The sequence below is a fragment of the Leuciscus leuciscus genome (genome assembly GCF_965113295.1).
Source record: "Leuciscus leuciscus genome assembly, chromosome: 11".
Taxonomy (NCBI): domain Eukaryota; kingdom Metazoa; phylum Chordata; class Actinopteri; order Cypriniformes; family Leuciscidae; genus Leuciscus; species Leuciscus leuciscus.
In genome coordinates this window covers 30,516,961-30,537,565 of record NC_138735.1, presented here as the reverse complement: position 1 = coordinate 30,537,565, position 20,605 = coordinate 30,516,961, and the positions used below count along the sequence as shown (strand labels likewise).

The 20,605-nt window shown below is 44.1% G+C and overlaps 1 gene segment (V, D, J or C); it reads left to right on the top strand.

The window, feature by feature from the left end:
• Window positions 1–20,605, top strand: part of LOC309508957 (immunoglobulin kappa variable 1-8-like) — a 138,459-nt gene that overhangs the window by 65,175 nt on the left and 52,679 nt on the right.

The window sequence follows — 20,605 nt, the reverse complement described above, 5'->3', positions numbered from 1 at the left end:
TGATAATTATCGATATCGACTGATATAAAAAAAAAATTACCGTGATAATTTTTTTTGCCCGTATCGCCCAGCCCTACACTGGCTTCTCATTTCTCTATCTCTGTCTCTACATATAAATATATATATATTAAAGTGCTGGCAAAGTTACACGTTACACAATAATAAGCAGACCACTGCCTGCCCATTCTCTACAAGTCAGATGTGTATGGTTAAATAATGTAATGCATGCTATGCATGTGCATTTATGTGTAAATAAAACCCTGAAATAACAGTTTAACCCTTCACTATATTCACAAATAATATTATATTCGCACATTAAGAGGTTATTGGTGGATTTGTCAACTCCGTCAGCTTACAGGTCAACTCAGTCAGACATAGAACCTGACGGAGTTGACGTCTGACGGAGTTGACGTAAGGGCATGTATTTTCCCGCCAAAACATGTATTGTACACTGCAGCTAGGTAGTTTTTCCTCAGTTGCTAGCTGTCCCAATAACCTCACTAAAATGCTTAAATTCAATCCACTATGGTTTAAAAAAAGTATCCGGTAATGGCCCATTACACGCAATATATGCCTACATCACGTGTCTACAATTATTTGCATCAGTTATTCATATAGACTAATGGTAGGCTACTATACTTTGAAATATTTATGTTATAATAGTTTTCAACTTTTTTTAAAACAGGAATGTAGCTGCTCTCCTTCATCTGCAACTCGGAGGGCGCGCAGCAACACAGTTGAACGTCAGAAAGAGTAAGTACATATTTACCCATGTTTGTTCAATTTTGTTTATATACTTATTACAATATGAGCCTGTATGAGTTTATTTATTTTTGGAGGTTGGTTGATAATGTTACATATTTTTTCTTTGTGCTATCTTATCAGCATGCTAATGCCCATCAGTTGTGCATGTGCTGGAATAGTACTCTATATGATAATAATAGTTTTCAACTTTTTTTGAAAGGAATGATGTAGGTTGCTCACTCTCACCTCTCACTGCAACTCGCACTAAGAGGGCACGCAGCAACACAGACAGAAATCAGAAGGAGTAAGTACATATTTACCCACTATTTTACAGATGTTAGACCAATTTTGTTTATATACTTAGTGATGCTACAAATGTACATGTGCCTGTGTGGATTGCCAGACACAATTGCAAAACACAATTGCACAAATTGTGGTGTTATGTATGCACAATATTACAATTAGTGATTGGTAATGTTAGTATAAAAGAGCTTATTTTTGTTGTTTTACCAAAATGCTGACTGTCCATCAGTTATGCATGTGCTGGCATAGTACTTTGTTCAACCTTTATTAATATTAATATTATTATTTTTACAGGAATGTGGTAGCATCACTCTCAACCTCACCTGCAATTCGCACTGGGAGGTCACGCGACAGGTGTCGTTCAGTTTTGAGAACAACTGAAAAGTAAGTACACTTATTCCCTTTCTTTCAGATATTAGTATAATTCTGTTTACATATTCTGGTTTTACATAGTCCATACAAACATTATGTGTCTGTATGGCTTTGCATCTGGCCAATGTTACTTATAATGATTGAAATGCAGTTGTTATATTTTGTGTAATAAACATGCTCACAGTTGTTTGTTTGTTTTACAGCTATAAAGGTGATGGTGATCATCAGACACCTGTTGCAAAGAGGGCCAAGACAAACATTCAGACAAGCAACAAGCAGTCTACTCTGTCATGGAAAACAGAGACTGACATTGATATGGTTCCACAGACTCTGAGATTCCTGCCTGCACGGGAACCTGGCCCACAGCTGAGTCCTGCTGATGCACACACTCCTCTGACTGTGCGTTCACACCGGACGCGAATAGCGCGTCAAATTCGCGCCTGCCGCGTCTAGTTTGACGCTTGACCACTTTTGTGTTAATTCGCGTGTCAAGAGCGAAATTGACGCGCGTAAAAACAAAACTTTGAAGCAAAATTTACGCGCGTCAGAGGCGAAAGTTTCGAAACCCGTTGGCGGCCATCTTTTTTAGATGTTTATCGAGCATTAGCATTAGCATTAATCGAGAGAGTCACCGCTCGTATATGCTCTGGAGAGCAGAAACAGCTGCGTAGGGGACATCATCGCTGTACTCGGGTCCACCAGACCCTCCAGAGGGTTTCAGGAGTTTCACAATTTGCTCCAGGAGCTAGGTTTGGTGGACCTAACGGTGAGGACGCTGACGAGGACAGCGTAGGCCGTAAGGCCTCGGCCTCGAGCGGTCGCTGCCTGACGAGCCCGCGCTCTACAGCCCGGCGCGAGATTCACCCTCGCCCGCACCCACCTAATCTGTCATTTATTTTTGTTTTGATAATAAATGGAGCCAGCCTTCAAAAGTGAAACCTGTCCTGTGATTTTTGTTTTTATACACTAAATTGTGTTTGTTGTCTTTACATTAGAATAATTATGTTTCATATAATCTAGAATAGATATGGAATAAATAGCATTCAATACAAAATGAGTATCTCTCATATATTGAAATCGAGTTTTTATGTGAAAGATTTGCTTTGTTGTGCATTTTAGTCATATTACAAAATAATTGATTGAGGCCAAACATAAAATAACATTATAAACTGTCACTTCACCACGTGACAGCAGCAAGCAGGCTCCTGATTGGTTAACGCGGCGCGAATTGACGCAGAAGTTCAGATTTTTCAACTCGGGCGGCAGACGCGAATTCAGAATCAGAATCAGAATCAGAAAGAGCTTTATTGCCAAGTGTGCTTGCACCCACAAGGAATTTTTCTTGGTACTGAAGCTTCCAGTGCACATATACAAATACAAATACAACAAGAAACATAGTAATACAAATTCTAAGAATAAAATATATAAAAAAAAATAAAAAATAAAAATAGTATAAAAAGTCAAAAAAGGGGTCACAGTTGGGTTTAGTCTGAATAAACATTTACAGATTATGAACATATTTACAGTATGTTGAGTAATATGAATTATAATATAAATATAAATATCACCTGAGTTAGAGAATATTACTATTACACTAGACAGTGGGAGTCTAGTGCATGTTACAGATTATGAACATATTTACAGTATTTTGAGTAGTATGAATAATATAAATATAAATATCACCTGACTTAGAGAATAGAATATTGCACTAGACAGTGGGAGTATTGCACTTACAGGCATATGCATTGGGGGGCATGTTAAGTGTTCAGAAGGGAAATGGCCTGTGGAAAGAAACTGTTCCTGTGCCTGGATGTTCTTGTGGCCAGTGATCTGTGTCGCCGTCCTGACGGTAACAGTTCAAACAGGGGGTGTCCAGGGTGAGTGGAGTCTGTGATGATTTTACCTGCTCTCTTCCTCACTCTGGAAGAGTACAGGTCCTGGAGGGTTGGCAAGGTGGCACCAATAATCCTCTCTGCAGTCCGGACTGTCCGTTGTAGTCTCCTGATGTCCGATTTGGTAGCTGAACCAAACCAGACAGTGATGGAAGTGCTTAAAACAGACTCAATGACGGCTGAGTAGAACTGGATCAGCAGCTCCTGTGGCAGATTGAACTTCTTCAGCTGGCGAAGGAAGTACAGTCTCTGCTGGGCCTTTTTCACAATGGAGTCAATGTGATTTGCCCACTTCAGGTCCTGAGAGATGGTAGAGCCCAGGAACCTGAATGACTCCACTGCTTCCACAGTGCTGTTCATGATGGTTCAGTGCTGTTCATGAATTCGCGTCAAACGCGTGAATGCACAAATAGCACTAATTTACCATATTACCAATTTAGCATTACATAACGTGCCAGACGCTCAATTCGCGCTATCCGCGCGAATGAGGCGTATTCGCATCTACCGCGCCGCGCTCTACGCCTCATTCGCGCCGCAGGAATTTTTTACGCGCGTAACGCGTCTTTGCATTGACTTAACATTGAAATCACTCGCGCCTGACGCGCTATTCGCGTCCAGTGTGAACGCACCATGAGTCTCTTCAAAATGTTTTTTTCGAACTGTTTTCAAGAATGGCACAAAGACATGTAACTATATTCTATCTGCCTTTATTTTAGTTTATTTTGCTCATTTTGCATTATTTTGCTTTATTTTGCTTAGAGCCGTTGATGCGGGGCATAAGCATTTACTGTGAGATACCTGCAAATTTAAAACATTTAGTTCCTCCTCATAGAGGAATTACAATAAAACAGTGAAAAACAAAACCTTTGAATCTCCTCTACTTTGTTCAGGCTGCCTCTCTTGATGGCCCATTAGTCATTGGGGGAGTGTCTATGTCACACCCCTGGTCTGAATCTCATTAATATTGATGAGCGATTACCCCTCCCATGCATAAACCTCTTCTGACAAAAAAAAACTGTTTTACAATGTTTAAATCAATGTATTGTTTTAAGAGAACGATCAGGCAGGATGAATTTCACATCATTTTGAAGCCAGAACTAGAAACGACAACATACATTAGTCAAGAGTCTTGTGGGCACATATTTAGAATGTGTTTTGTGGTCTTATTTCAGCAACTTTCTTTTTTTTTTTTTTTTACAACCACGCATAAACATTATTCTCTTAAAAATACAAAGATATACAAGCATGTTGATCAGATATTATGCTAGCCCTGTTTGTGTTATATAGAGTGAATTTACACTTTTGCCATTAACATGTTTATAAATAACTGAAAAAACAAACAAATGTCAGAGCATGTCAGAACACCTCCAGGGCCCAGAAAACTGCTCAGACCCCAGAGGGTTAACAGAAAGATGGTATTGACATGGTGCAGCTGTGACCATAGGAATATTGACATTGTTTGTCTAAAATATAAAAAAATGTAAAACGCACCAGAGCATCTGTGGTAGTGCTGCATTCACCACAGGCAGGGAGATGAAAAGGGGTCCTCAGGGATATAGCTGGCCATGCTATTTCCTGATTTAAAGAGCTTTATGAAAAAATCTGACGGAGTTGACAGAAACTGAGGACACAACTTTAATAGGCAGATTTTTATGGAAAATATTGTTTGATGTTCACTTCATGCATTGTTTTTTATATGTATACCCCTTATTTTCTATTTTATATATATGTTTTCACAATTGTAGAGCTTTTTTAAAGTTTTTTGGGATGGTTAATATGGTGACCTCTTGCTGAGGACAAGTGCAATAACATGGACCTTCTAACCCTCTAACAAACAAATTTTCCCCAAAAAGAGAAAAAGGGTTATTCTAAAAATCAGATAGGTATATACAATTCCTTTAGATTTAACTTTGTAAGTATGTCAATCATGATGAATTTCTTATTTTTTGCTACAAATTAGACTTTTCTATGTGGGACATGTTTTGTCCCGACTCTCAAGAATCAGTGATCTATACAAAGCTGTTGCACAAACATAATGTGAGTGTTTCTTCTGTCTTCAGGGAAATGATGTGGAGTGTGTTTGCATATTGATCAGATCTTCAGTGTGTGAGAGTGTTTATAGTGCTGTGAGTTTAACACTTCATCACTGACAGCTTTTCTTCATTCAGACTGAAAGTAAACCACCGATAAGAAGAATGATGATCATCAGCGTCTGTATCTGGACTCTCATTCTTTCTGTTCAAGGTTCATTTACTCTATTAATAACTCAAGATGTGATTTATATGCTTTTGATGTTCAGTCTAGATTTTGTACTGGATACTTTGACTTTAATAATTGTTGTAATAATGATCTTATGAAATGTCATTCACAGAAATTACAGGCCAGGTTTCTGTGACTCAGACTCCCTCAGAAGCAGCCGTTCAAGGAGGAACAGTTTCTATAAACTGTAAAACTAACAGAGGAATTGGAGATCGTTCAGCGGGTTGTGGCTCCTGTCTCTCCTGGTATCTGCAGAAACCTGGAGAAGCTCCTAAACTCCTCATTTATAACATTAGATCACAACAGTCAGGAACTCCATCTAGATTCACTGGCAATGGAGCAAATTATGGAACAGATTTCACTCTGACCATCAGTGGAGTCCAGACTGAAGATGCTGGACATTATTACTGTATGAGTATACACAGGATCAACAGTAACTGGGTGTTCACACAGTGATAAAGAGTCGTACAAAAACCTCCGTCAGTCAGAGTCACAGTGACTGAACTGAAACTGCAGCTGCTCAAACACACACACACACACACACACACACACACACACACACACGCACACACACACACACACACACACACACACACACACACACACACACACACACACACACACACACACACAAACACACACACACACACACACACACAGGAACTACACACGTGCTCAAAACTGACTGAAATCATCTCTATTATGATCAGTCCTGTGACAGACGAATTTGACTCTAATATGCTCAGAATCAGAGAAAAGTCTGTATATTAATATCAAATCAAACAAAAAAAAACTGCCACCATATGTTTCTGAGCTTTTACAAGCAGCTTTATCTTTCCCTCGAAGTTTATCAAGATAATAATAAAGATATCACTCATCATAACTGTTCAATCAAAACTACTGACTCTATCACTCATCTCAATGCATTAATGATTAAAGCAATTTTAATACATTCTGATGACCTATGACCTCTGGAATGACCTTTGACCTGTAATGAAGTTCACAGTGACATAGGCCCTGTCCCAAATGGCACACTTCATGCGGACTTTCGGTCTCGTGGACTTGAATTGTGTGTGCTCGCTGAGTCTACGAGTCCGTAGGCCGTCCCATTCAGCATTTTAGCGCTCTGAGGTGTGCTCAACAGCGCCCCCTTTACACCCTTGAAGCCTTGCGAAAGGCCAATCAGACAACGGATGGGAGGAGATTTCACTCACGGATAATTGTTGACATGGCTGAGAAGAAAATATTACGGTTTTTATGACCTAAATGTACATTTTACCAGTTACCTACAGTTTATACAAACATTATGGTCATCGACCAGTGGTTGATGTCTCAAACATAATAATAGCGCGTTTAATAATACAATCACATTATGATTCATTAAATAAATAGAACCGAATGTCAGGGCTTTACTGAGTCATATGTAAATATAGTATGAATATTGAAACCTGTAAATTCATCTGAAACTCATGCACATTTTCATTATGTTTAAAAATTGTAATCTTAGTTCAAATGGAACATTATGTATTATTATGTACAACTGTATACATAATTGAATTAAGCATGATATATCTATTGTCTAATGCAGGTGATAATGCACAATATCAAAATATAGAACTGTAAAATTAGGCTGTGTAGTGGACATGGAGATAAGACGTCGGAGCGCAAAAATGTGATTTCTCCTGTCCACCACCAACCAGACTGTTATTTCCGGCGTGCTGATCAAGTTTGTCCCAAAAATACCTCTCAATGCGCCGTCGTGGACTCGCGCCGAGGGCCCTATAAGTCTGCATTACATGACGTCACCAAAGTGTGGACTCTGAGGAAGTCCACAAGTCCGGAGTGTGCCATTTGGGACAGGGCCATACTAGTGTAGCAACTCTGTCATTTGAATCATCAGAAAGCCTGAAGCTTCAGACACATGAATAAATGTTTATGGCTCGTAAAAATCTCCTAAACACTTATGATTTATGAGCATCATGTGTTGGAATCATTACACAGATTTACATAGAGATGATTTGCATCGCAGCACATCGTGTGTGTGTGTGTGTGTGTGTGTGTGTGTGTGTGTGTGCTTCAGGAGGATTTATAACTCTGAGTTTGAACACTGAGAATCTAAACCATCAGCAACCATGAGCTTCATCATCTTCATCTTCATCTGGATGTTCTCCAGCTGTTTCACAGGTGAGGAAATATGAAGTTAATCTGCACTATTTTAACTGATTAACAGTGCTTGAAATATGATCCAAATATGTAATTCTGAATATTTATTCATTCTTCTTGATGTAGAATCAGTCGGTGAACCGACAGTCACTCAGACGCCTGCAGTGAAATCTGTTCAACTAAGAGACACATTTACTATATCCTGTAAAACCAGTCCTGAAGTCTATCAGGGTTGGAGCAATCAGCCTTTACACTGGTACTTACAGAAACCTGGAGAAGCTCCTAAACTCCTGATTTATTTGGCAAACACCCTCCAGTCAGGAACTAAATCTAGATTCAGTGGCAGTGGATCTAACAGTGATTTCACTCTGACCATCAGTGGAGTCCAGACTGAAGATGCTGGACATTATTACTGTATGAGTTTCCATTACATCAACAGTAAACGTTTGTTCACACAGTGATAAAGAGTCGTACAAAAACCTCCGTCAGTCAGAGTCACAGTGACTGAACTGAAACTGCAGCTGCTCAAACACTTTCTCACACACACACACACACACACACACACACACACACACACACACACACACACACACACGCACACACACACACACACACACACACACAGTCTAGAATGAAAGGCATAAAGCGGTGCAGAAGAGCGACTGAAGCTGATGTGGAGTCGAGCCATTTCCTTTATATCTGGTTCTCTTACGAGAGGTACTCTCGTACTGCGTAAATCTTACGCTAGGGGAAAATCTCTTTTCCGCGAGATACTGAAGCCAAAAAATTATCCTTAATTTTGAAATAATGTAAAACGCGTTGCGGCAGCATGCAGACACAGGCGAGACGGCTTGTGCGCCTATTGGCTGCCCTGCGGCAACTGCAGCAGCCTATCGATAAGGCCCACTCGTGACGTCAGCTCCAATGGGGGCGCTTCGCGCCCAATACGTCACGTCCCGCCAGAATGGGCGTGGTCTAGGGCTATAAACATAGCTTCGAGAGGCTAGCTCACTGGTTTTTCATCTCTTCAGCGAAGCTCTCGCATCGCTGGATCCGGAGAGAAGCCGCGCCGTCTGAAAAAGCCTTTCAGCGGGACGAGTCGACACTCTGAAGCCGCTGGCCGCGCCGCCTTCAGTCGCCTTCCTGCTGCGCTATCCGGCGTTATATCCTTTCTCTGCTACTGTGTTTTGTGTATGTGTGTGTGCTCGCCGCCGCGACACACACTCTCATTGCACTAAAAGAGCCGGGCGTCTTTTTCAAGACGCCCCTTTCCTGAGGATCACGCAGCTCTCGCGCTCGCGCTCGCGCTCGCGCTCGCGCTCGCTGACGGCGACCGCCCTCACTGCGAGCCAGTTACTGCCTGGTGACTCTGAGGACTCACCTGGCATCCTTCTCCGAGACTGCTCCTCCGCCCCCCCCAACCCGCAAAGCTCGCCGGTGCGCCCGCTTGCCTTGCCTGCTTGGGGGATGATACCTGCTCTCCCTCTGTTCGAGCCGCGCAAACCGCGCCGTTCACAGGGGATGTCAGGAGCGGACGGTCACGGGGCTAGCTTTCTCTCTCCCTCTGTTCGAGCCGCGCAAACTGCGCCGTTCACAAGGGAGGCTGGAAGCGGACGATCGGGGTTAGTTTTTCTTTACGTTACAAGAAAGCTACCCTGCCCTTGCGCCCCATTCACGCGTCACTCACCGGCGAAAAGACAACTCAGTTCCCTGATTAGGCGACTGGAAATATCAATATTGCAGCAAACGAGCCTGTTGTAACACGCACGCTTGCAAGCAAACGCCGAAGAAAACATGTTGACGCTCTCTTATATGCTCATGCATCTATACACCTTTGTGTTCCCCCCCTGTGGCTCAGTGGCGGAATCTTAGGTTTTTCGCACGAGGGACCGGGGTTCGAATCCCGGTCTAACGGCAGATATATTATGCCGCCAATGCTTCGCTCTGTCAGTTCCCTGAAAGGCGACTGCAGATGTGCATTTTGCAGCCAACGAGCGCGCTGTACAACCCGCTCGCCTGCACCCATACACCGTTTCTATGGTTCCCGTGCGTCACTGGCGAAAGGAGAAAAGGGTGTTTTTAGCCCCGCTGCGGCCGGGCCGACCTCCACTCCTGACACATTTCTCATTCCCCTCTTAAGTTCAGGTGACTGGAAATGTCAATATTGCAGTGAGCGAGCCTGTTGTTTTGCACGCACGCCTGCAAACAAACGCCAGCATGTTGACGCTCTTTGATAATACTCGCGCTACTGAATGTCTATGTGTCTTCCTCTGTAGTCCAGTGGTAGATCGTCAGATTTTCACGCGAGAGACCCGCGATCGAATCCCGGGTCTACCGGCAAAACACACTTTTGCCGTCAATTCTCGCTCTGGCAGTTCCCTGAAAAGGCGACTGCAGATGTGTATTTTGCAGCCAACGAGCGCGTGGTACAACCCGTTCGCCTGCACCCAAACTCTGTTTCTATGGTTTCCGCCTCTGAAGTTCAGACGACTGGAAATGTCAATATTGCAGTGAACAAGCCTGCTGTAATACACGCACGCCTGCAAACAAACGCCAGCATGTTGACGCTTTCTGTTTCTATGGCAACTTCTCGCTCGTTCAGTTCCAGTAAATGCGACTGTTCCAGTGTATTCTGCAGTAAACAAGTCGGCGAAATAGCCCGCTTGCCTGCACACATACGCCGCTTTTACGGCTACCCAGATAAATCCCATAAGAGTGTATTTTCTGGTGTCCCGGCCACGGCCGATGGTGTTACGAATGTAGACGAAATTCCTACACACAAACACAGCCCGTCACACAGGGCTCGCGCACATGAAATCGACCCAGGTCGATTGCGCATTAAACGTGGTAAATGTGCCCACTGCCCAGTGCCCACAAACACTACGTTCCGCATATCTCAAGGTTTCTGTAAAAACAAAACCAACGTGCATTCGCTCTGCTCAGGCGGACAATGCTCTCAGTGTTGTAAATGTGCCCGCTATCCCGCGCCCACATTCACACATAGACATGACAGGTCCTACGGGACTCGCCCAGCCCTCCCCTCTCGGTTGACCACCGCAAAGGAGTCGAGCGCGGGCAATCTGCCCGCTGTTATCAGCGCGCCCCCTGCCTCGAAGCGCGACGCTTATGTTACAGCACACCGAAGCCCCTCTGTCGCTGAGCGACCAGAGCGCGCTCCGCATTCAGCCCCTAGCCATTCGTGCAGATGCATGGGCAAGGCTACCCGAGGGGTTTTGAAGTGGGTGCTAGACATTATAGAAAGAGGCTATTCGCTACAGTTTCGCCGACGCCCTCGCCGCTATGTGACGCGCGTCGAAGCTACGGTAAAAACAGAAGTAGCACCACCTACTTCGAGCCGAAATTTTGAAACTGTTGAGCAAAGGGGCCATAGAGCCTTTATCTCAAGCTCAGAGTGAAGGAGGGCTATACAGCAGATACTTCCTGGTACTGAAAAAAGACGGGGGTCTCAGACCCATACTAGATCTAAGGCAACTGAACAGAGTGCTTGCGAAGCAACAGTTCGGAATGCTCACGACCAGAAAAACCCTCACGCACATTCGCCGAGGAGATTGGTTTGTGTCAATAGATCTGAAAGACGCATATTTTCAAATACAAATAGCGTCACGTCACAGGCGACGTTTGAGATTCGCCTTCGAGGGCCAGGCATATCAGTGCTCAGTCCTACCGTTCGGCTTGTCTCTAGCCGCTCGCACCCCTCAGACTACAGGGCATGCGAGTATTGAACTACTTGGACGATTGGCTGATTCTAGCTCAATCTCACTCGGTGCTCATAGAGCACAGGACCATTTTGCTCGATCACCTCGAGAATCTGGGTCAATTGGGCGAAGAGTTCTCTGTCTCCCAGACAGATAATATCTTTTCTGGGCACAGAACTGGACTCGCTGTCTATGATAGCGCGACTGTCACCAGAGCGCGTACTAGACATTCAGCGCGCAGCGAGCTCTTTCCGCTGCGGCGCATCTGTCCCGCTCAAGAAATTTCAGAGGATGCTAGGTCTCATGGCCTCAGCATCATCAGTACTTCAGTTGGGCTTGCTTCGCATGCGCCCGCTACAGTTCTGGCTGAAAGCGCGAGTACCGCGCCGAGCGTGGGCTTCCGGTCTGCTTCGTCTCAAGGTCAATCAGAAATGCATCGCAGCTCTGAAACCTGGGAAAGCAAACGACTTGTACCAATCAGGTGTTAGCCTGGGGACTTCCTCGAGTGTGAAGGTAGTGTCTACGGACGCCTCCACCTTGGGATGGGGAGCACTGCTCAAGGGCAGACCGTTCTTCGGCCAATGGTCAGAACGGGAGAAGCTTCTACACATAAACTGCCTCGAAATGTTGGCAGTAGACAACGCACTGACGCGTTTTTGTCCCTAAATACGAGGACACCACGTCCTGGTCCGCTCGGACAACATGCCAGTGGTGTCCTACATAAATCGCCAGGGCGGCCTCAGGTCCCGAAACCTGCACAGGCTGACAGAACGCCTCCTGGTGTGGGCTCAGCGCAACCTGCTCTCGCCGAGAGCAGCGCATGTGCCAGGGCTCCTGAACGTAGGACCGGACAGACTGTCCAGAAACAATGTTCCGACAGGCGAATGGCCTCTACACCCACAGACAGTCCAGCTGCTGTGGAAGAAATTCGGCAGAGCGGAAGTAGACCTGTTCGCGTCTCAAGAAAACGCTCACTGTCTGGAATTTTTCTCCAAGAGCAGGGACGCGCTGGCTCACGTATGGCCCCGCCGCCCGCTCTATGCCTTTCCTCCCGTCTTTCTCCTGCCTCAGGTGATAGAACGGATCAGAGAAGGATGCTCAGTGCTACTCGTAGCGCCGTTCTGGAAAAACCAACCCTGGTTCCCAGTTCTGATGCAGCTAGCAAGCACTGCCCCATGGCCAGTGCCAGTGAGGAGGGACCTCCTCTCTCAGGCCAAGGGCTCGTTTTGGCATCCGCGCCCAGAGCTGTGGTCCCTTCATGTTTGGGCCATCAACGGGTACCCGCTGACCTCCCCAAGCGGAGTGTTAAACACGATCACGCAGGCTAGAGCTCCGTCTATGCGACGTCTCTATTCCTCGAAATGGTCAGTGTTCTCCAGCTGATGCACAGCTCGTGGCGTGTCGCCCCTAGACTGTGGGGTGACGGAGGTTCTCTCCTTCCTACAAGAGCTGTTGGACAAGGGCAGGACCCCTTCCACGCTCAAAGTGTATGTGGCGGCCATAGCAGCGTTCTCAAAAACAACGCTGGGTCAGTCAGTAGGAAGGAACGATTTAGTCATCGTCTTCCTTAGAGGAGCTAAGAGACTGAATCCTCCCAGGCCTCCCTCAGTCCCTGTATGGAACCTTTCTACAGTGCTGGAAGCCATGAAAGGTGACCCATTCGAGCCTTTACAGACGATTGATCTTAAACACCTGTCTTTCAAGACAGTGTTTCTTCTGGCTCTCGCTTCAGTGAAGCGCACAGGGGACTTACACGCGCTCTCAGTAAGCGCGACGTGTATGGAGTTTGGGCCTAATGACTCAAGAGTTATACTCAAACCTAAGCACGGTTATGTTCCAAAATCCCTCAACACACCGTTTAGGGCGCAGGTCATTCCCTGTCAGCCTTACCGGTCTCTGACGAGGAAGGAGACGCAAGCTTCCTTTGCCCAGTCAGAGCATTAAGAGCTTATGTGTCTCGCACGTCTGTTTTCAGACAGACAGAGCAGCTCTTTGTTTTCACTCTACGGACGTTCTAAGGGACTTGCCGTGTCGAAACAGAGCCTATCCAGTTGGATAGTTGATGCTATAGCGCTGGCTTATACCTCTAAGGGCTTACAGTGCCCATTTGGAGTCAGAGCACACTCCACGAGAGGCGTGGCCTCGTCGTGGGCTTGGTCTAATGGGATTGCCTTGCAAGATATCTGTATGGCGGCAGGCTGGGCCTCCCCGTCTACATTTATAAGGTTTTATAACCTAGAGGTTCCCGCCTTGCAGGCTAAGCTGCTTTCGGTCTAAAATCGGTACTGTCTGCCCTGATGTGTTCGGGCCAGAATACTGAAACTGTTTGAGCAAATGCTCGCTGTTGGATCGCGCAGCTCTATGGGCAGTGTGTAAGACCCACTATATTCGTCAGTCCAGGCCGGGGGTCGCCCTGACTGTACGACACATCATCAGTATAACTGCTCCTTATAAGATGTTATATTATTACAGGAATGATGCTATTCTAGCCACTCTTTCCTGGGCTCTCTGTGAGTCCATTATGATCATGTACTATATGAGCCCGGGCACTTGCCCTTGGGACTTTGGTGCTGGATCTTAGCATGCACGGCGTTTTACACTGTTTCCCCTAGCGTAAGATTTACGCAGTACGAGAGTACCTCTCGTAAGAGAACGTACTCGGTTACTAACGTAACCTCGGTTCTCTCTAGAGAGGAAACGAGTACTGCGTATCTTGCCGTGCCTGCACACGCTCTGGTTCGCTTCGGCGATGAAAAACCAGTGAGCTAGCCTCTCGAAGCTATGTTTATAGCCCTAGACCACGCCCATTCTGGCGGGACGTGACGTATTGGGCGCGAAGCGCCCCCATTGGAGCTGACGTCACGAGTGGGCCTTATCGATAGGCTGCTGCAGTTGCCGCAGGGCAGCCAATAGGCGCACAAGCCGTCTCGCCTGTGTCTGCATGCTGCCGCAACGCGTTTTACATTATTTCAAAATTAAGGATAATTTTTTGGCTTCAGTATCTCGCGGAAAAGAGATTTTCCCCTAGCGTAAGATTTACGCAGTACTCGTTTCCTCTCTAGAGAGAACCGAGGTTACGTTAGTAACCGAGTACGTTTTCTCCAGTTTAAGCGTTAGAGAGTTAGTGTATTTTTATTATACTTTTCTTTATTTTTGTAGCTTAGTTAGTTTCTCCCTAATAGTCCGAGGGTTTGTGTGTGTTGTTTTGGCCTTGCTCCCTCTTGAAGTCTTGAAATCCTCCACATTTGTAGAATAAAACTAGTGTTTGACATTGAGTTGTTTTCGGCCGTTGTTAAAGCACTGGTGTTGGGAACTGAAGCTCGCTGTCTCCACACATCACTCCATCTATTATAACTTTATACTTCATTTCTACAAATATAAACCTTTTTACTCCTGAAGTATCAGACAGAGCTGATCATTAAGAGAAATACTATTAAGACCATAACCATCTTTACAATGTTAACTGACAAACATTCAATGTCTCGAATTACACTCAAGAAGAAACTGAACAAACTGAGAGTGCGTCTTTTCTACAGTCAAACCAAACATTATTCAGACACCAGATATATCATTTTGTATATATATTTTGACTAGTGTGTGCAGGACACTATAGTTCATTTATGTAAGTGAGGATAGCAAAATAAAGTAAACTGTGACATATTATACCCAATAATTCTTCATAAAGTGGATTACCAGTACATTTTATAAAAAATTTGGGTCCAAAAATGATTCAGACACTTTGACCTGACCATGTTTTGCTCAAAGTTATCTGACATTATCAAGATGAATTTGTTCTGACACAGTTTAATATTTGTCATATTTTATCACCATTTTCTAAACTATAGCGGATAAACTGATAATGTGAGAAATGTTGAAGGTCTGAATACATTTTGGTTTGACTGTATATAATTCTATAAAGTATATAATCATCAGTTTGGAGCCGCTGCTGAAAGTGAACCAGTGAAATAAACTAATAGATCATCAGAAGAAAAACCTCCTGAACGCTTCACTAACTGAACTTCAGATCAACAACAAACACAGAAACTCACTGACTTCCCCTGCTTTATGAAGCTCATCATCACTGAATTACTAACTGAATTATATCATGTGTGACTCTCAATCAAACTCAGTTATTCAGTGACTGACAGAGACTCGTGTGTGTGATGATCCTCATGTCTGTTCATAAACTGCAGGAACACACATGGATTTGGTTTTTGGGGATTAACAGCGACGTTTCAATCCAACTACAGTAAAAATATTCTCAAAGTCTCACAGCAGATATTCAGATTAATATACTAAAGTTGGTATTGTAGATGTATTGAGAACTGAATTTAATTATATCATTTTTAACAGTTTGTAGAAGATCAAATATTATGAAAAACATCCATTTTTACTCTGTTCTCAATTCAATGATTGTGTTTTGTGTCTGTTAATGAGTGACTGTCTTCAGGGAAATGATGTGGAGTGTGTTTGCATATTGATCAGATCTTCAGTGTGTGAGAGTGTTTATAGTGCTGTGAGTTTAACACTTCATCACTGACACACACAACAATCTTCATCAACATGACCATCATCTTCATCTGGACTCTCACAGCGTTTGCTCAAGGTTTGTGGAGCACAAGTTTGATATTAATTCATTTCTTCAAGTATATTGTCAAAGTTTTGAGTGTATTTTCTTCTTGTTGTGTTTCAGAGTGTAGAGGACAGATCACCGTCACTCAGAGTCCCTCAATAACAGCAGAACAACCAGGAGGAACTGTGAATATCAAATGTAAAACCAGCAGTGATGTGTTCAATGGAGATTATTTAGCCTGGTACTTACAGAAACCTGGAGAAGCTCCTAAACTCCTGATTTATCGTGTAAACCGCCTCCAGTCAGGAACTCCATCTAGATTCAGTGGCAGTGGATCTAAAAGTGATTTCACTCTGACCATCAGTGGAGTCCAGACTGAAGATGCTGGACATTATTATTGTCAGAGTTTACATTGCAGAGCAAATTCTTATGGTTGTGTGAGTGATTATGTGTTCACACAGTGATAAAGAGTCGTACAAAAACCTCCGTCAGTCAGAGTCACAGTGACTGAACTGAAACTGCAGCTGCTCAAAGGAGGATCTGAAATAACATCGTCACACTTGCATCTGAAATAAAACCATCTAAATTAAACTCTTTACTAGATTATAGAGGTAAAAAAATAAAAGCATACGTTGAGAGAAACAACTAGACAAAGTCCACCAGTGTCCCTGCCCTTACAGAACAAAACTATATGGGAATATACTGCAAAATATAATGCGATATATTACATAATACATTTCCATATATGGGAAACTAGTGCTTATATTTTTTCAATATACTGCAATATATGCATTGACCATGGCTATATATTAAAACATATAAAATATTATTAATTATTGTGTACATATATTGCATATACATGTTCCCATATAAATGTGAATGTGTGTTATATATATATATATATATATATATATATATATATATATATATATATATATATATATATATACACGCACACATTCACGGAATGAGTTACAACAGATTTCTGGTTCATTATTACTGAATATAAAATTACATATGGTATATTACATATTTTTCAATATATGAAAAGCAGCAATTCCTTATGTATTATTTAATATATTGTAATATATTAACAATATTTTATTCTGTATATTTTCAAATATATTGTTAAACCATTTCATATTTTGATCATTCATATATGGGAAACATATTTTCTTTTCATAAGGGTGCCAGAGTCTTGGTGGTATTTGTTTTAAACTACAGGCAGGTTCTGCTCCTTATCAATCAGTCAGTACAGGATCAACTTACACTGTATAAACACACACAGTCCTGTATGAACACACACCAGTGAAGGCCAGTGCTGCTCTTAGACCTCGACTCTCATCCTGATGATCCAGCAGTTCATCCGCTCAAAGAAGAGGATCACTGACAGATGATGAAGATAATCACTGACCTCTACTGGCTCATTCCCTTCAGAACAACCTTATTCACATGTATGAATATCGTTCCGGGTTACTTGACTGTAACCCTGTTCCCTGAAAAAGCGGAATGAGATGCTGCGCTGCTTAGCGCATTGGGAACGTCTTTAATCGTGACCAGCTGTGAATATTGTGTGTAACACGTCAATAGAATTGACCCGGAGGTAATATAGCCTCGGTCGATGACATCATCGGTGCGCACCCGCAACGCGAGGCTATAAATAGATGAGCCACAGGTGCATCGTCAGGATATTTTGTCTGAAGAGCAGTCCTGGGACATCTTCAGCACGGCAATGCAGCGCAGCATCTCGTTCCGCTTTTTCAGGGAACAGGGTTACAGTCAAGTAACCCGGAATGTTCCCTTTCAAAATCTACAATCGATGCTGCCCTACTTAGCGCATTGGGAACGAGAATACCCACGTCGCCGTGCTTGAAGGTGCCTGGACCCCTTACGGTTGTGTAGGTGTGCTCACAAGAACGCAAGAAGGCCTCAGACATTAGCTTGTGATGTCGACTCAAGGATGTGAGTGCCCGGAGTGGCATTTATAAAATCTTACGAATGTGTGCAGAGAGGACCAGCCTGCCGCATCACAAACAAATTACAAGGGGGCACCTCTTGCCAGAGCACTTGAAGAGGCGAGGGAGCCTGACAGGCAGGGAGCCCGACAGGGAGGCGTCTGTCGTTAGCATTCTGTGACGGCAAGACGCACCTAGAGTGGGACCCAAGGTGAGGAACCGGGGTCTAAACCACATAGAAAGGGAACGAAGCCACAGCGCGTAACCATTACCATAAAGATGGATTTTAGAAATTACATGAAGCGTTCAGCGCGTGACTTACCATAAACATGGATTTTAGAAAGTACATGAAGCACTCAGCGCGTGCTCTTGCCTTTTTTTGCCCTTGGGGATTTTATAGCGATTTTGAGCCACAACCCAAGTGGTCTCATGTGCAAAAGGCCCAGATGGATCACTGTGGACGCAGCTGCCATGAGACCCATGTAATGTCCTGACCTATCCAGATGTTGTTTTAGGGTGTTTAAAATGGTCTTGACACAAGTGGGGGACAGTTGTGCCCCCGATGGTGACAAAGTCCCATTTAACCCCCAAGCACATTACCCTCTGGGGAAGAGAGTGTACGCTCTTCTTGGCGTTGCAACTCAGCCCCATAGAGAGAAGATGAGCAGGGATCGATCGCGATGTCGAAGCACAAGCTCTTGAGACTGGGCCAGTCGTCTAACATGGCTAGGTCGAATGGAAAGACCCGATTTTGGTAAGCTTTGCCCACAAAAGCAATCTTCGGGAACTTCCTGTGTTGTGGCAATATTTCTATGTGAAAATATGCATCTTTAAGATCAACCGTGAAGAACCAATCGCGATGTTGAATTTGTAACACGATCTTCTTGATAGTTAGCATCTTGAACTTGAGCGTTCTCGGATGGAACAGTTCAAGCCTCAAAGATCTAAAAATGGACGCAGTCCCCCATTTCTTTCTTTCTTAAGACAGCAGTTGCGCCTACTCCTGTTTCACGGTAGTGGGAACCACACCGTTAAAACGAAGAGGGCAACGTATTCCTTTTTCCTGTCTTTAGGACACAAAAAGAGATACCCGGCAGTAGCTTTCACGCTGCCAAAGTCTCTTTAATACTTCCTGTTAGGGGAATGTTAAATGTTCTGTGTCCTTGGTGATAACAGGAAACAAAAGAACATTCAACATTTGCTGGAAACCGCTTCCCCCTGAATCACCAGAGGTGGCAAGGATGTTACAGTGGTTTTGTGAAGGTGTCAGGGAGGAGCTAATTGATGTATTTTACATTCCCCGTCCCGAAGGGGCACTCCTCCACAGACTTGGGACAAAAAAACTCAGGATTTTGGTCTCTGGTATAAAATGAGGCTGCTGAGATCGACGAGCCGGTCCCCAGTCTTTACAAGGGGGAACGCAACTCGCCACACTCTGCTTTTGAGCCCCCCTTTTTTAAAATCAGATCAGCCTGGTATGCCTGTAACACTGCCATAGTGTGCATAGCAGCACCAGTCTGACCTCCACCAGTGTGGATGTTATTATACACGGCTTGGTGGGGAGTGCTGACTCCTTAAATGACGATGAACCACAGAGAAGAGAGCGGACTGGCGCATCGTCGTATAAGCACATGCCCCTGCACCCACGATAGTCTAATAAATTGACGTCGAGGGAATAGAAATGCACAAAGGATAAGATTTTCCCCATGCACGAGTTAACGTCATGGAGATCCTCAAGGAGGGCAGTCTAGCTGTAATCTGGCCACTGCACGAGTCACCACCTCGAGTAACTTTTCACACGCTTTATCATAACAAGAGAAGGGCTCGGAGGCGGCACTCTCAAAGTCCATCATTTCTCTTTAGATGGCTTTTTCAATATTAATTCCTCAGAATTAAATGTGGCCAAAGAACAGCCAGACAATATATTAAAGCAATCATTTGATATATTGCATTGAATATCTGACTTCTCATATATTTATCATTTAATTCATCAGCAATAAATACAGCCAAATATCAATCAGACAATCAAACACGGTCTGGATGACAGGCTGTTTAAATCTTTCATAAGATCAGCCTGGTATGTTTGTAACACAGCCATGGTGTACAGCGCAATACCAGCCTGACCCGCTGAAAATGCATGTGATAATGCGATATCAGGGGAGAGATAGCCCACGAGCAGTTCTCCTTTTATCATCACGAGAGGAACGCTCGGAGGCGATGCCGTGGCACGCTTCGGTCAGGCAAAAGGACATCGCGATCTGGAGAGCGAGCGAGCGAAAAGGACGCACCCGTCTCTCGCTGCTACCCCTTTGAAATAAGCAAAGCGAACGCGAAGCACTAACTGTGAACATTCACTGTGCTCGCAATCACCATGCTCAAACGCAAGGGCAGCATGCTCTATCCCCAAACAAACAAAGCAGTAAGTGTGTGTATCCAGTTCTAACATAGGACGAGAACATGGAGGGACACAGCACTTACTAAGAGAGAAAAAGAGAAAATTCGGCACACTGCCAGTTGAAAACTAACTCCAAGCAAGATCTGTAGCAGATAGAGAGTAAGAGATACTTCTGACGCACACATACACAGAATGGCCTCTGAAGACTATATCCTGAATATCCTGACGATGCA